The sequence below is a fragment of the Coregonus clupeaformis genome, chromosome 8 (assembly GCF_020615455.1).
Source record: "Coregonus clupeaformis isolate EN_2021a chromosome 8, ASM2061545v1, whole genome shotgun sequence".
Taxonomy (NCBI): Eukaryota; Metazoa; Chordata; class Actinopteri; order Salmoniformes; family Salmonidae; genus Coregonus; species Coregonus clupeaformis.
Genome location: NC_059199.1, coordinates 4,496,125 through 4,513,491, shown reverse-complemented (window position 1 = coordinate 4,513,491; position 17,367 = coordinate 4,496,125). Strand labels below are relative to the sequence as shown.

General features: G+C 43.4%; 1 pseudogene; it reads left to right on the top strand.

Annotated features, from left to right (window-relative positions):
- LOC121572576 overlaps nucleotides 1–17,367 on the top strand; it is a 246,485-nt pseudogene that overhangs the window by 216,864 nt on the left and 12,254 nt on the right.

The window sequence follows — 17,367 nt, the reverse complement described above, 5'->3', positions numbered from 1 at the left end:
AATGACTTCATAAGCACTACATTAATGTGTTACAAAGCATCTATAACCACATGTCATGCTTTATAAAGTGTTTATAAATGTGGCATAACTGTGTGACATAATCACCCTTAAGTAAAATGTGACATAACCCACTATGTCGAATATGATATAAACACGTGCTTTATAAAGGGTGACATGTTGTTTTGAAGGATGCATACTCTCTTGCTTAATGATCAGCCACAAAATGTTGGCACCATTGTAATAGGTTGTGATCAAGCCCTGGTCTCCAGCATGGGAACCGAACAGGAATACCTGGTGCGGTACTCTCAGGTTGGACTACTTCAAATCATCTTGGTTCTGACACACACACACACACACACACACACACAGTAGCTTTGCAGGTCCATCAACCCATTTAAATACCTCTCACACCCAACAGAAACCTGTGGCTCACGAGAGAACCTTCATAAATCAGCAGAACGTTAATAACCTATTTACACTTTATGTAGTATCCTGTAATACTAATTTCGAATTGACACACCTTCAATCATTCATAACACATCCATAAAGACTCTATATCGCATGATGCTGTACTTAAGTTAAAGTCAGACACCTTTGGTCATTCATAACACATACTGTACATAAAGGCTTATTGATGTAAACACAAATGTAGTATCACTAAGGGAATTATCACAAACAGCTTAAAGAAATAAACATTAAAGACATGTTTAAACCAAACCGTCCTTTTATTTGTACAAATACATGAAGTTTCAAAAAGTCCAGCAATGCAATTACATTGAAAACTACACAGGGCCGTGAATAGTGTAGCTTGACCCTGAGCTGGTGGACAAATGGTTCTTGCCTCTCTGCCTGCTGGAGGTACTGCATTTTGGTTCCAACATTAAAAGTAAAAACAAAGAAAGTTAGCAGGTCTGTTAGGAAATGCCTTTGTCACATAATCTAGATAAGGGCATTTCTGTGCTGCGCCTGAAACTCTAAATGGGAAGATGGGAAACTCCATTCAATTAGTATTATTATATTCCTCTTTCATTTACAAATCTGATGATGTGACTATGAGACGTGGCTGTACTACTACAAACTAATTTAAATTACAATAAAGGTTAAGTTACTTATTTTTCACTGTCCAGTGGCACCACAAGTGGGCATTTGATTTGTGAACTCATCACATGATCAGCGTCTCGTCAGCAAAACTAAAAAAGTACTTCCGGGTCACGGAATTTCGGAACATTTCAAAATAAAAGTCCCCCATGTAATAGTAGAAAAGTGTCAATAACCTGTATTTTTTAATGACATATGAAAAATAATTTTCTAAACGTTAACAATGATTCATATTTAAGTGACAATTGCATTACATTTGGGTTGTAAAACATGTTCCAAGGTCAAATAAATGCCACCAATGCAAATCACTGTATATTGAATACTTATTGGCTTAGAGCAAGAACTATTCTGGGTGCCACAGTAAAAGTATTGTAGGAAATACTCAGTAGGGTCTGTAGAATGTATATATGGTGTCATTTCATGGGGCTTTGAATAATACGGAGTGTTGCTGGCCTTTTACTCCACCCATTCCATTGGCGGCCACAATGCGAATCACTGTATATGGAATACATAATCATCACGTGCTCTTACTGCGCTACAGCAAACCTGCTAAGCAAACAACATTGCAAGGCATGCTTACTGAATTAAAGGGCAACTACACTCAAAAAGTTTCTTAGAGTTTTCCCAGATCTTAAAAGTCATCCCCTGATGTGGTTTAAGCATTGTTGTGAACACAGAAAATCTAATTGTGAAAAAACTGGGAAAACAAGAACAAATGTGGGGAATCCAAAACCTGGAAAAACTAAAAACAGAAGTAGGCCAAATAAAATTACAGATTCTTAAAGGCCCTACCAATTTTCCTTGCTGTGCGTGACTGCACTTTAGAGCGTCATGCTGCAGCACAGCATTTTGGGGAAGGTTGAGGTCAGGTCCAATATTGACTATGCACCCAAGAGGAAAAGAGGTTGGCCCATCCTAGAAATGTTTTAGAGTAATAAAATATTAAATACAATTTAGCAGACGCTTTTATCCAAAGCAACTTACAGTCATGTGTGAATACATTTTCATGTATGGGTGGTCCTGGCAATCAAACCCACTATCCTGGCATTACAATGTTCTACTAAGATGCATGATAGGGTTATAAATGCTTTGTGAAGCCTACATTTAATATGATTTAAAATGCCTTTATTAAGCTGTGCTTATGCCACCCTTTATAAAGCACAGGTTTATGTCACATTTGACATTGGTTGTTATGTAACACAGTTATGCCACATTTATGAACCCTTTATAAAGCATGACATACGGTTATAGATGATTTGTAACACATTAATGTAGTGTTTATGAAGGCTTTATGAAGCCTTTATAAGCTGCATTTCATTTACAGCAGGACCACCCATATAAACGCATTGACTAACACATTCATAAATGGCAAAAATAAATCATAAGGAATAAGGTTTTGAAGTGTCTGTCATATCTTGGAGATATAAGAAAGCTCAGGAAATATTGTAGTTTTTTTGGACACATATTTAACCCCTTATTTTTGTTGGCACAAAACTACCTCCATACTTCCATTCATTTGTATGGTTTACCTCCAGACGAGTCCCGTGACAGTTGTGGGGGTCGTAGAGCAAAATGGAGAACACACGCTACAGATGTTTTCGTGAGATGACCGATTTTGACCGCTGTAGCTCGGCCACCTTCCACCACAGATGCAGAAGGCTGACATAGGCGGATGCAGCGGATTGAGACGCAGCCCATACAAAAAAAATTGATATATCTAGTTTAAACTGACAGATTTTGATGGGGATTTTTTAAATTATATTACTTAGATTGACGCATGGGTGTGTCCATAGACTCTTAAGGATTAAAGTTAGTTGCTGTCAACTTTAAAGAAACATCTAGATTTAGACCAATCCCATTGAGTTCTAGGGGCAGCCATCTGACGTGATTATTGTGTATAGTAGTTGCAAAGAACAGAAAGGCCCCAATTGCATTCCCTATTGACAAAGTTTCGATCCACAAAGGTCTTTGTCAGGTCTTTAGCAGTTTCAAACAATATGTTTCTCTTGATGAAGAACGGTGTTTTTTTGTCTCTCCCAGGGGAAGACCGTTTCCAGGACCCCCTCAGCTGGGACATGGTGGGGAAGAACCTGTGTGCCATGGCCATCCAGGGGGCAGTCATGTTCACCATCACCCTCCTTATCCAGTATAAATTTTGCTACAAACCCAGGCAAGAATAGAAGAAGAATATATTTAAGTAAAGATGTTTACATACAGTATCAGAGATGATTTCTCAAAAACGTTCCTTGTTTTTCATTTACATATTTTATCCATTTATCTTTTTACTAGCCCAATAATGCATATTCGTCATTCGACATCTTGTTAACATTGTTAGTGAAATATCATTAAGTGTCTATCCTTTTTGCTTCACCTAATTACGAACCGAAGTTGTCATAGTAACTTATCTCCATTACCTAAATTGCATTTTGTGAGAAATTGAAACTAATTCTCCCATTAGAGAAACATTAGCATATATTACCAGGTTGTCATCATTTGGGATTTATATTGTTGGCTTCATAAGGATTGTGAGAATGTGGGGTTTAAGCATTTTTGTATACTTTTTTTTTCCAGACTGATTTCTGGAAAGTCATTCTCCAAGGAGGATGAAGATGTGGACGTGGCTCGGGAACGCGCACGCGTCCATAAAGGCGGCGCCCAGAACGACCTGTTGAGAATCTGCGATCTCTCTAAGGTACAGTACCACCGTTTACTACCACACTCATAGTAGCAACATCACCTTACACGGTTGTATTCATTAATGAATACAGTAGCAAAACATTTTACATTACATTTTAGTCATTTAGCAGACGCTCTTATCCAGAGCGACTTACATGAGCAATTAGGGTTAAGTGCCTTGCTTAAGGGCACATCGACAGATTTTTCACCTAGTCGGCTCGGGGATTAGAACAGCGACCTTTCGGTTACTGGCACAACGCTCTTACCCACTAAGCTACCTGCCGCCAAAACATTTAGCAATGGAAACAAGCGTTTCTTATTGGACAAGATCAGGTAGTCCCTCCCCGTTTCAGCCTGTGTGCTTCTGTTTCATTCCTAGTGAATATGACCCAGGTCCTCAATCCTCAAGGGCTAGGGTCCGTTCAACTTTACAAAACCTTCTGATAGAAATCTATATAACAAATATGATTTCCCTTCACATAGCATTGGACATCATGGCAGCTCTATTCATTACATTTCTATCTGCAACAATCTGAAGTTCTGAATGTTTCACATCACTGAATGCACCCCGGCTGTTTCTGTAGGATTCCTCCTCCCTCAACGTTGATACTGTGATGTCACTTCTCGGTCACAGTATGCCTCTTGCGTGGTTCCCCATATTGAAATAAATTTTGTCGTTCCACAAAAAGAGTGCCTTTTGCGTCCCTTTGGTATTTTAGGTAGAAATTGTGCACCAATATTGAATTTTCAAAGCCTGTTATATCAAATGAAGTGCCCTTTAAGGTAGACCACATGGAGAATTCAATCAATATGATTTTAAAGGCTTGCTAAAGTTTCCAAATTCTGCATTTTGACATGTCCCTTCATCAACCCTGTGTCACTTCTAGGAAGATTTCAACCCACTAAACCAAACAAATTCTCCAAGTTTCACCACCATTGTAAACCCCTAGTTATTTTGTTGCTTTGACAAAGTCATTTCTGAAGACTATTATTTCATCTGAATAATGATTTATTTATGTTTGTCCCTCATTTTTAGGACTGAGCTCTCATTTTAATATGGTGAAACATTGAACATCTAATAGTCAAATCCTAGTGCGAAAGCAGGTGAGCTGGTTCTACTCTTTTTGGCAATTTTCTGGTGTTTTGTGGTGGAAAACTGAACAGGTCGAGCATAACACATCAACCCTGTCACCCATATAGACAGGCTAGAAATGTTTAGCAAGTTCCTTTTTTTGTGTGAAGCTTGCATTCAATTATCACTCCCTATTACACACAATAAGCTTCCATTCCCCCTGTCACAAGGGGATTTATGGCTGATTTTGTAATGAGGTGATGTCAAAGGAGTCAGGCGCAGGGTAAATCCCAGAATAACAGGCTTTATTCCGCGAATACAGAGTTACGCAGAAATGCGTCAAAACACTCTAGTGCGTGAAACAGGCGCACTTGAAAATACAAGGCACACAGGGAAATATCCTGGCGATACAAAATACGGAGCTCCACCGAGCTTTACTGTCCTCCACAATAAACAATCACACACAAAGACAAGGGGGCAGAGGGAACACTTATACAGGTACTGATGAGGGGATATTAACCAGGTGTGTGTAAAAACAAGACAAAACAAATGGAATGATAAGATGAGGAGCGGCAGTGACTAGAAGGCCGGTGACGACGAACGCTGAAGCCTGCCCGAACAAGGAGAGGTGGCAGCTTCGGAGGAAGTTGTGACAGATTTATGATGAAATCCTCAACCCTGTTACTTTATTTGGCACTTACTGTAGTCATTTACTATAGTATTTTTTTACATGTAACTTTTTGTGATGGATGGGAAAACCAAGTTACACTTCTCAAAAGGCAATGAATTGGTGGAAAGACCCAATTGCTGATTAGATTACAAGGCAATAATGAAAGTGAGCGGACATAGCCTGTGTCACAAATAGCACCCTATTCCCTATGTAGTGCGCTACCTTTGACCAAATCGTCAACAATACTGCACTAGGGAATTGGGTACCATTTGGGACACAGCCCTAGCTTCTACCCCACGAAGAACTGGAGTTTGGAATATCAGCCCTAATATCTCACAGAATATCCCCACAGCCAAATCTGCTCAGATCTGCTAATACGTCTTTAATTGAAGGTTACTGAATCTGTTGACAGGACGGGCTCCTTCCATCTAGGTTGTTAAAGAGATAGATTTCTGAAAATGGGCCATCGTCCGTATGCGTGGGATTTGAACATGGCTCCACTTCAAAACAGGGCTGAGTTAAGAACATGCCTGCTGTTAGTCCCCGATTACTTCTTAAGTATGTCATCCAGGTCTCAGAGAGTCGGAAGGCTGGCGAGGTGTCACTCCACAATGTATTTAGTATTTATTAGGACTCCTGATTATCTTCTGCCGAGACAGCAGCTCCTCTTCCTGGGGTGCAGACAGGAAACAGCACAACAAATAAAATGCATAATATACATAAATATACATACATAGCACTACATTTACATTACAATTTAGCCATTCAGCAGACGCTCCCATCCAGAGCGACCCACAGCTAGTGCATTCATCTTAAGATAGCCAGGTGAGACAACCATATATCACAGTCATATCCCATCCACGTATCACATACATAATACAATGCAAAATACAATACATAGGGCTGAAAATTGTCTGTGTGTCTCTTGCTGTAGGGAGAAGTGTGGGGAGAAGTGTGCGAAAAAGGGAAGGGTTTGATTTTCTGCGAGGCAACACAGATGAGGTCTCTCTCTCTCTCTCGAGCTGTGCCGCTAAGCCCGACAACACACTCCCCCCCACCTCGCAGGTTTGGGATAGTGAGTATGGAGTGGTGCTCGGCATGCTAGGTAATGGGCGCCGCTTAATCACCGCCCAGATTAACACCCTGGCCAAGACCAGATGTTCCTTCCACGAGCCCGTAATGGCAGGAAGCATCGCCACGGCAACAGCCCTTCGTCGACATCTGTCCAAACTTGACGTCTCTTCAAACCCTCCCTCGCCATCTCTCGCAATCTTTCCCCCTCTCAATCTATCACAGACACATTCACCTACACTCACGAGGTATTTAACAATCAAGCTTTGAATAAAACAGGCGGGATTGATAATGTATTGTGGGAAGAGGAGTTACTTAATAAGATCTTGTCTCACACTTTGCTCGTCTTCTTTGACGTTTCAAAGTTGATTTTCACATTCTGTAACATGTGATAAGTTAGCTTAGAGCTATGTATGGTTACCTTCCTTTATTTCATATTTCATGATTTACATTGGAGAGAATACTTGGTACCCAAAAGCATCGGCGCTGAAGGCATCGAAGCACTCCCGGCGGGCTGCCATCTCCTCCCACCACAGCTGGTGCAATCCGGCCGTAGAGCAGAGATAACGAATTGATCAATGAGCGCGCCACCTCAACCGCCGCAGCGCCTCGGATTCGCCATAAATCTGAGCATGTCTCTCAAGCGATTGACAGCCCATCAATCATCTGTCAGATGCCTCCTCCTCCTCTTCCTTCACTCAGGAAGAAGCATTTACCTCCCAACGATGACTGTCGAGGCCTCATGGGTTAGCATTTAACCTCGGGGTTAGCGGTTAACGTGGCGGCTTTATTGATCGGTCTGTTTTGACGGCACGTCCGCCAGTTAGCATTTGCACGCCCTGCGCTGTCACTGTGACCTTCCAGTCACTCAGAAACTCAGAGAGAAACTTTTTTATGAAAGCTGTTTGATGTTATAGGAGTCGTGTGACTACGTTATCCATACAAATGTAGGATCTTAATTTGTGGGTTCTTTTGTTGCAGAGAATTTTCCTGCACAGCAGGAAATGCAAACTTGTAGTGTATTTGAGGTTTAAAACGCTTCTAAAGTTTGTAATTTTCCATTTGAAATTTCAGACTTAATTTGCCCTAACAAATTTATCAAACCCTACCAAAATGCCCATTTATTATAATCCACATAATAATTCACACTTCCTGTTGCTGCAGGATTATTTTCTTGCTGTAGCAAACTGGTTCAAATTAAGATCCTACATCTGTATTGGGACGTGTGAGTTATGAGCGGTGAGGCTCAATGCTTGGCAGATACATTCTGTAAGACCCTAGCATCATTATGATTTTACCGTTGATAGAATTACTTTTATAATTTTTTCTGATCGTGAAAGGGATAGTTCATCCATATTACAAAATTATATATTGGTGTCCTTACCCTGTATGCAGTATATGGACAAGAATTGACAATCCATGCTTTTGGTTTAGTTTCCCTGGCACTGTTTTCATTTTAACATTTGTGGCACAAATCCCATCCAAGTCATGGTACCGATATTATCATTTTTCATGCATCATGTCTAAATCATTCAAAAGTATCTAAATTGATTGTGAAGCTCAACAAAGTCACTTACAGATGATTTGAACTTGATGTGCAAAAAATGCAAAAATCTGTACCATGACTTGAATATGTGCTACAAGGAAACCAGTGTGTCATTTTGTAATTTGGGTGAACTATCCCTTTACTAAAATATCGATGTGATTGTTGTTTCTGTCAATGTTGTCATTTGTTTGACATGTTCTGTGTTTACTGTAAAATTTTAATTACTGAAGTACTATGGAACAGCATGTTAAAACAAGAGCAGCCTAAAGGAACTTTTCAAAATCAGTTCAAGTTTGTCAGATGTTTTCAGACCTCAAAAGTAGACTAATGTTGATGTTGTGGGATGTGGTTTCATCTTTGTGATTCCAGCTGTTTGCGGCAGAGGAGACAGACGCCTTGCTCTCTCTCTAAACCGTGTCTGTGCGTGTGAGCACTCGTGTGTGTGTGTGTGCGTGTGTATGTGCGTTTGTGTATGAGAAGGTGTGTGTGTGGGCCATCGACCGTCGCCTCATCCGGTTAACCGCCACCCCCTTGTCGCCACCGTGACAGCCATTACAGCTTTCGGGGCACGAGGGAATTATATGATAATTGCCTTCGTTAGGATAGGAACTTTACTTCTTCCACCCGTCTCTACTAGCATTGTAGCAGTGCTGTGGCGCAGCACGCTATCGTCAAAGAAGCAAATCTAGGGGAGTAGCGTGTCCAAGTCCCAAGTCCCCAACGGTAGCGGATGCCCCCCAGGCTTTTAAGCAAACACAGTTCACATTTGACATGCTATTCGTGGCAATAAGACATTGTTGTTTGTCAAGGTTGAACTGGCATCACTGGGGCTTTCTTGTTCTCAAGGTTGCATGGCTTGCGTCTCAAATAGTGCTGGTCGAAAGTAGTGCACTATAAAGGGAATAGGGTACCATTTTGGACGTATCTTTTGAAATGAGTGGGAGGGGTTGGCTATTAAAGCTGATGCTTAATAATTTACTTAAAAAACTAGTTTCACTGCACCAAAAGGTTGTAACTTAATTTCTGCTCCATGAGTACTGCTCCGAATAGACAAGCTGACCAGGAAGAGAAAACCTTGCTGTAAGTAGGTGTTTCATGGCCTAATATTCATTCACCTTCATGAGACTTGAAGTACCTTCTCACAAACGTAAATGGAATTGTAAAGGTATCTCATGACTTCAGAGAGAAGGCGCCTACATACGTTTAACATACCCTGGCCTGCACTCAGGCATATGCTCATCTCAATGCAGCAATGACCTGGAAGTGAGCATTAAACATACATTTACTCATCATGTTCATTGTACTACTAACTCATAGCACCTGCATTACATGGATAGGAAAGGGCTGGTCAGGGAAAATCTAGAGACACACAGATACAGTAGATGGATGGACAGGCAGACAAGCAAGCAGGCAGACAGACAGACAGATAAACAGAGCATTTGACATGTGCATTAGGTCCCCCATTACAGTATGCCATTATGCCACCATGGCGCTCTTTCCAAGGATTGTATGATTCAGACCTGAGAAGAGGTAGGCAGAAATACAGCTGGCACAATTATCCTGAAATCCTTCCCACAAGGAGAGGAGAGATGTGTCAGTCCTTCCTGTCAAGGTCTGAATGAGATCTAAATTGCCAGACCTGACAAGAACTTGATTATTTTTTCTTACAAGTTGCCTTTGAAACCATTTAAAACTCTGTCCTTGTTGTTGCATGGTGGAACTTTTGCTCTATGCACTAAGTGCTTAATTTAGACAACAATTTGTGTTATTTGTGTACTCTCGGAACCCATTTTGCTTGTCTAAGTGTCGGTTTGTTTGATGATGCCGACTTGAAAATGTTTACTTGTCGGAGGAAGGTGATTAGCCTGCTTGGACCTCTGGCAGATTATATTTGATATTTGCTCTGGAAGAAGATGAATAAATGGTGTTAAATGCAAATTCAAATATCACACAGAGAGTTTGTTTGCAGGCGAGGAGTGGTGAAACTCCAGACATGTTCTTATCTGCAGTTTGCTGCAAGATCTAGGCGGGAGCCGAATCCTACGCAGAATACCAAACTGTTGTACTCTCTGTATAAACTGTCAATGGATTACTGAGCTTCAGCCCCAGCCCCAGCCTCAGCCTCAGCCTCAGCCCCAGCCCCAGCCCCAGCCTCAGCCCCAGCCCCAGCCTCAGCCCCAGCCTCAGCCTCAGCCTCAGCCTCAGCCCCAGCCTCAGCCTCAGCCCCAGCCCCAGCCTCAGCCCCAGCCCCAGCCCCAGCCTCAGCCCCAGCCTCAGCCCCAGCCCCAGCCTCAGCCTCAGCCTCAGACGGCCCCAGCCTCAGCCTCAGACGGCCCCAGCCTCAGCCTCAGACGGCCCCATATGCTCAAGAATGAAGTCTAGTGTTGTTATTTCACCCCTTCATCCATTTTCTTATGTTATGTGCATTAAAATAAATTCCACCCTTTTCAACATCAAATTCATCATCTCCAGCACCACCCCAACATCGACATACAGTATGTGAAATCAACGGGTTTCTATGTTTTGTAAAAGATAAAAGACGATAAGTGTTTCTGATGACATCATCTGGAGACACTGATGACATCATCTGGTGTGCACCAACTGGTTGCGTTTGGGGCGAGACCATGTTGAAGTAAGATGGACAGGATGACATGATAGGTGGTGTACAGAAAATACTACACTGAACAAAAATATAAACGCAATGTGCAACAATTTAAAATATTTTACTGAGTTACAGTTCATATAAGGAAATCAGTCAATTGATATCAATTCATTAGGCCCTAATCTATGGATTTCACATGACTTGGATTAGAGATATGCATCTGCGGAAGAATGGCACGACAATGGGCCTCTCATCACGGTATCTCTGTGCATTCAAATTGCCATTGATAAAATGCAATTGTGTTCGTTGGCCATAGCTTATGCCTGCACATACCATAACCCCACCACCACCATGGGGAACTCTGTTCACAACGTTGACATCAGCAAACCGCTCGCCCACACGATGCCATACACGCGGTCTGCCATCTGCCTGGTACAGTTGAAACCGAGATTTGTCCGTGAAGAGCACACTTCTCTAAGTGAGTATTTCCCCACTGAAATTGGTTAGACGCCGAACTGCAGTCAGGTCAAGACCTTGGTGAGGACGACGAGCACGCAGATGAGCTTCCCTGAGACTGTTTCTGACCGTTTCTGCAGAAATTCTTCGTTTGTGCAAACCCACAGTTTCATCAGCTGTCCCGGTGGCTGGTCTCAGACGTTCCCACAGGTGAAGAAGCCGGATGTGGAGGTCCTGGGCTGGCATGGTTACACGTGGTCTGCGGTTGTGAGGCCGGTTGGACATATTGCCAAATTCTCTACAACGATGTTAGAGGTGGCTTACGGTAGATTAACATTAAATTCTAAGGCAACAGCTCTGGTGGACATTCCTGCAGTCAGCAGGCCTATGTACGCTCCCTCAAAATGTGAGACATCTGTTTAATTGTGTTTTGTGACAAAACTGCACATTTTAGAGTGGCCTTTTATTGTCCCCAGCACAAGGTGCACCTGTGTAATGATCATGCTGTTTTTAATCAGCTTGTTGATATGCCATACCTGTCAGGTGGAAGGATTTTCTTGGCAAATGAGAAATGCTCACTAACAAGGATGTAATCAAATTTGTGCACAACATTTGTGAGAAATAAGCTTTTTGTGCTTCTTTTTTATTTCAGCTCATGAAACATGGGACCAACACTTTACATGTTGCGGTTTTATTTTTGTTCAGTATAGTTGATGAACGTTGCATGTGTTCTGTATTAAGATATTGGTATATACAGTATGATGGAATATGCTGAACTCACAAACTGACTGGACTGAACAGTAGACAACACTTGAGACTAGGGCTGCATCCCAAATGGCACCCTATTTACTATATAGTGCATTACTTGGGCTCTGGTCAAAAGTATAGTGCACTGTATAGGGTGCCATTTGGAACGCACACCAGTTTATATAAGATTATTGCATCCGTGTCCAGAGAGTACCTTTTATCCCTCCCTCCCTCCCTCCCTCCCTCCCTCCCTCCCTCCCTCCCTCCCTCCCTCCCTCCCTCCCTCCCTCCCTCCCTCCCTCCCTCTGATTAATTCTCATGTCTGTTCCTTGCAGGTGTACTCAGGGAAGAATATTCCTGCTGTGGACAGGGTGTGTATGGGCGTTCCAGCCGCAGAGGTGAGCCACACACAAAAACACATGCGCACACACAATAAAAAAATTAAATAAAAAGTCAGGTATATATACATAGCGCAGCAGCCTCTAAGGTGCAGGGATGAGTAACCGGGTGGTAGCCGGCTAGTGACAGTGACTAAATTCAGGGCAGGGTACTGGGTTGAGGCCAGCTAGTGATGGCTATTTAACAGTTTGATTGCCTTGAGATAGAAGTTGTTTTTCAGTCTCTCGGTCCCAGCTTTGATGCACCTGTACTGACCTCGCCTTCTGGATGATAGCAGGGTGAACAGGCCGTGGCTCGGTTGGTTGATGTCCTTGATGATCTTTTTGGCCTTCCTGTGACTTTGGGAGCTGTAGGTGTCCTGGAGGGCAGGCAGTGTGCCCCCGGTGATGCGTTGGGCGTAGTTGCCGTACCAGGCGGTGATACAGCCCGACAGGATGCTCTCAATGGTGGATCTGTAAAAGTTTGTGAAGATCTTAGGGGCCAAGTCAAATTTCTTCAGCCTCCTTAGGTTGAAGAGGCGCTGTTGCTCCTTCATCTCATTGTCTGTGTGGGTGGGCCATTTCAGATTGTCAGTGATGTGTACGCCAAGGAACTTGAAGTTTTTCACCTTCTCCACTGCGGTCCCGTCAATGTGGATGGGGGCATGCTCCCTCTACTATCTCCTGAAGTCCACGATCAGCTCCATCGTTTCGTTGATGTTGAGGGAGAGGTTATTTTCCTGGCACCACTCCGCCAGGGCCCTCACCTCCTCCCTGTAGTCTGTCTCGTCATTGTTGGTGATCAGGCCTACTACTGTTGTGTCGTCTGCAAACTTGATGATTGAGTTGGAGGCGTGCGTGGCCACACAGTCATGGGTGAACAGGGAGTACAGGAGGGGGCTGAGCACGCACCCTTGTGGGGCCCCTGTGTTTAGGATCAGCGTAGTGGAGGTGTTGTTTCCTATCTTCACCACCTGGGGGCGGCCCGTCAGGAAGTCCAGGACCCAGTTGCACAGGGCAGGGTTCAGACCCAGGGCCCCAAGCTTAATGATGAGCTTGGAGAGTACTATGGTGGTGAAGGCTGAGCTGTAGTCAATGAACAGCATTCTTACATTAGGCATTCCTCTTGTCCAGATGGGATAGGGCAGTGCGATGGCGATTGCATCGTCTGTGGATCTGTTGGGGGGGGTATGCAAATTGTGGTGGGTCTAGGGTGTCAAGGAAGGTGGAGGTGATATGACCCTTAACTAGCCTCTGAAAGCACTTCATGATGACAGAAGTGAGTGCTAAGGAGCGATAGTCATTTAGTTCAGTTAACTTTGCTTTCTTGGGTACAGGAACAATGGTGGACATCTTGAAGCAAGTGGGGACAGCAGACTGGGATAGGGAGAGATTTAATATGTCTGTAAACACTCCAGCCAGCTGGTCTGCGCATGCTCTGAGAACGCAGCTAGGGATGCCGTCTGGTCCGGCAGCCTTGCGAGGTTTAACACGCTTAAATGTCTTACTCACATCGGCCACGGAGAACGAGAGCCCACAGTCATCGGGAGCAGGCCGCATCGGTGGCATTGTGTTATCCTCAAAGTGGGCGAAGAAGGTGTCAGGCAAAAAACATTCTGGGCTAATAATGTAAGAAATAATACAATATATATATATCATATATATATATATATATATATATATATATATATATATATATATATATATATATATATATATATATATACAGTGGGGAGAACAAGTATTTGATACACTGCCGATTTTGCAGGTTTTCCTACTTACAAAGCATGTAGAGGTCTGTAATTTTTATCATAGGTACACTTCAACTGTGAGAGACGGAATCTAAAACAAAAATCCAGAAAATCACATTGTATGATTTTTAAGTAATTAATTTGCATTTTATTGCATGACATAAGTATTTGATCACCTACCAACCAGTAAGAATTCCGGCTCTCACAGACCTGTTAGCTTTTCTTTAAGAAGCCCTCCTGTTCTCCACTCATTACCTGTATTAACTGCACCTGTTTGAACTCGTTACCTGTATAAAAGACACCTGTACACACACTCAATCAAACAGACTCCAACCTCTCCACAATGGCCAAGACCAGAGAGCTGTGTAAGGACATCAGGGATAAAATTGTAGACCTGCACAAGGCTGGGATGGGCTACAGGCCAATAGGCAAGCAGCTTGGTGAGAAGGCAACAACTGTTGGCGCAATTATTAGAAAATGGAAGAAGTTCAAGATGACGGTCAATCACCCTCGGTCTGGGGCTCCATGCAAGATCTCACCTTGTGGGGCATCAATGATCATGAGGAAGGTGAGGGATCAGCCCAGAACTACACGGCAGGACCTGGTAAATGACCTGAAGAGAGCTGGGACCACAGTCTCAAAGAAAACCATTAGTAACACACTACGACATCATGGATTAAAATCCTGCAGCGCACGCAAGGTTCCCCTGCTCAAGCCAGCGCATGTCCAGGCCTGTCTGAAGTTTGCCAATGACCATCTGGATGATCCAGAGGAGGAATGGGAGAAGGTCATGTGGTCTGATGAGACAAAAATAGAGCTTTTTGGTCTAAACTCCACTCGCCGTGTTTGGAGGAAGAAGAAGGATGAGTACAACCCCAAGAACACCATCCCAACCGTGAAGCATGGAGGTGGAGACATCATTCTTTGGGGATGCTTTTCTGCAAAGGGGACAGGACGACTGCACCATATTGAGGGGAGGATGGATGGGGCCATGTATCGCGAGATCTTGGCCAACAACCTCCTTCTCTCAGTAAGAGCATTGAAGATGGGTCGTGGCTGGGTCTTCCAGCATGACAACGACCTGAAACACACAGCCAGGGGAACTAAAGAGTGGCTCCGTAAGAAGCATCTCAAGGTCCTGGAGTGGCCTAGCCAGTCTCCAGACCTGAACCCAATAGAAAATCTTTGGAGGGAGCTGAAAGTCCGTATTGCCCAGCGACAGCCCCGCAACCTGAAGGATCTGGAGAAGGTCTGTATGGAGGAGTGGGCCAAAATCCCTGCTGCAGTGTGTGCAAACCTGGTCAAGACCTACAGGAAACGTATGATCTCTGTAATTGCAAACAAAGGTTTCTGTACCAAATATTAAGTTCTGCTTTTCTGATGTATCAAATACTTATGTCATGCAATAAAATGTTAATTAATTACTTAAAAATCATACAATGTGATTTTCTGGATTTTTGTTTTACATTCCGTCTCTCACAGTTGAAGTGTACCTATGATAAAAATTACAGACCTCTACATGCTTTGTAAGTAGGAAAACCTGCAAAATCGGCAGTGTATCAAATACTTGTTCTCCCCACTGTATATACTGCAAAGTTGCTTAGGAGCTAGATGCAGAGATACCATGTTTGTCAGCGCCATCTTCCCATCTTCTCTCTCTCTCTTGCTCTTTCTTTCTCTCTATCTCTTTACTCTCTCTCTCTACTATCTCTCGCTCACACACACACTCATACACACATAAAAAAGCATCATCCCTCAATGTGAGCAAGACAAAGGAGCTGATCGTGGACTACAGGAAAAGGCTGAACAGGCCCCATTAACATCGATAGGGCTGTAGTGGAGCGGGTCGAGAGTTTCAAGTTCCTTGGTGTCCACATCACCAACAAACTATCATGGTCCAAACATACCAAGACAGTCGTGAAAAGGGCAGGACAACACCTTTTCCCCCTCAGGAGACTGAAAAGATTGGCAAAAAGTTATACAGCTGCACCATCGAGAGCATCCTGACCGGTTGCATCACTGCCTGGTATGGCAACTGCTCGGCATCTGACCGTAAGGCGCTACAGAGGGTAGTGCGTACGGCCCAGTACATCACTGGGGCCAAGCTTCCTGCCATCCAGGACCTCTATACTAGGCGGTGTCAGAGGAAGGCCCCGAAAATTGTCACAGACTCCAGTCACCCAAGTCATAGACTGTTCTCTCTGCTACCACACGGAGCGCCAAGTCTAGGACCAAAAGGCTCCTTAAAAGCTTCTACCCCCAGCCATAAGACTGCTGAACAATTAATCGCCACCCGGACTATTTACGTTGACCCCCCCCCCCACCCCTTTCTTTTTACACTGCTGCTACTCGCTGTTTATTATCTATGCATAGTCACTTTACCCTTACCTACATGTACAAATTACCTTGACTGGCCTGTACCCCCGCACATTGACTCGGTACCGGTACCCCCCCTGTGTAATTTTTTATTTTGTTTTACTTTTGTTTATTTAGTAAATATTTTCTTAACTCTATTTCTTGAACTGCATTGTTGGTTAAGGGCTTGTAAGTAAGCATTTCACGGTAAGGTCTACACCTGTTGTATTCGGCGCATGTGACAAATCAAATTTGATTTGATTTGATTTGAAACACACACACACTCACCATCACACTCACATCCCAGAACTCTTTGATTTCAACACAATCTCCATCGCTGACACGTACACGCACAGCGGGGCGTTCCGTATTCTCCTCGCCCTGTTTACCCAAAACGTAATGTAAATGCCATCGGAGTATAGTGAGTCAGACCAGTGCGCACTGCGCACCCCACACTGTGTTTCATGCATTATTTACAACTGAGCTTAGCCTTACCGCCGCACATTCACAGGACGGGGTCGCAAACAAGAATGGATCAATGAATGACAGAAATCTAATATTTGCTCCTTGGGTAACTTGGATAGGTGACCTGACCAGGAGGTCTGTTGTCAGACCAAGTGCCCTGAAGGAGGAAGTGGAGGAAGTGGAAGTATCAGCTCTGTCAGAGAGAAGAAGGAGGAGGAGGAGGAGGAGAAGAGCAGTGGCGGTTAGGGAGAGAAGGGGGAATGGTGTTCAGAAAGCTGGGGGGGGTTAGTTTTTGTGTATGTCATGTGTGGACATTTGGATGTTTCAGTTGTGTTTCTAATGTAAGACACTGAATGTTGCCACTGAATGGTCATGTGTTATTGTGTACATAGACGCCTGTCAATTTGTTTTGCTTCTATGTGTGGATAATTCCGATAATATTGACACAGTGACGCAAAGAATGGTTCTTACGACATGCAGT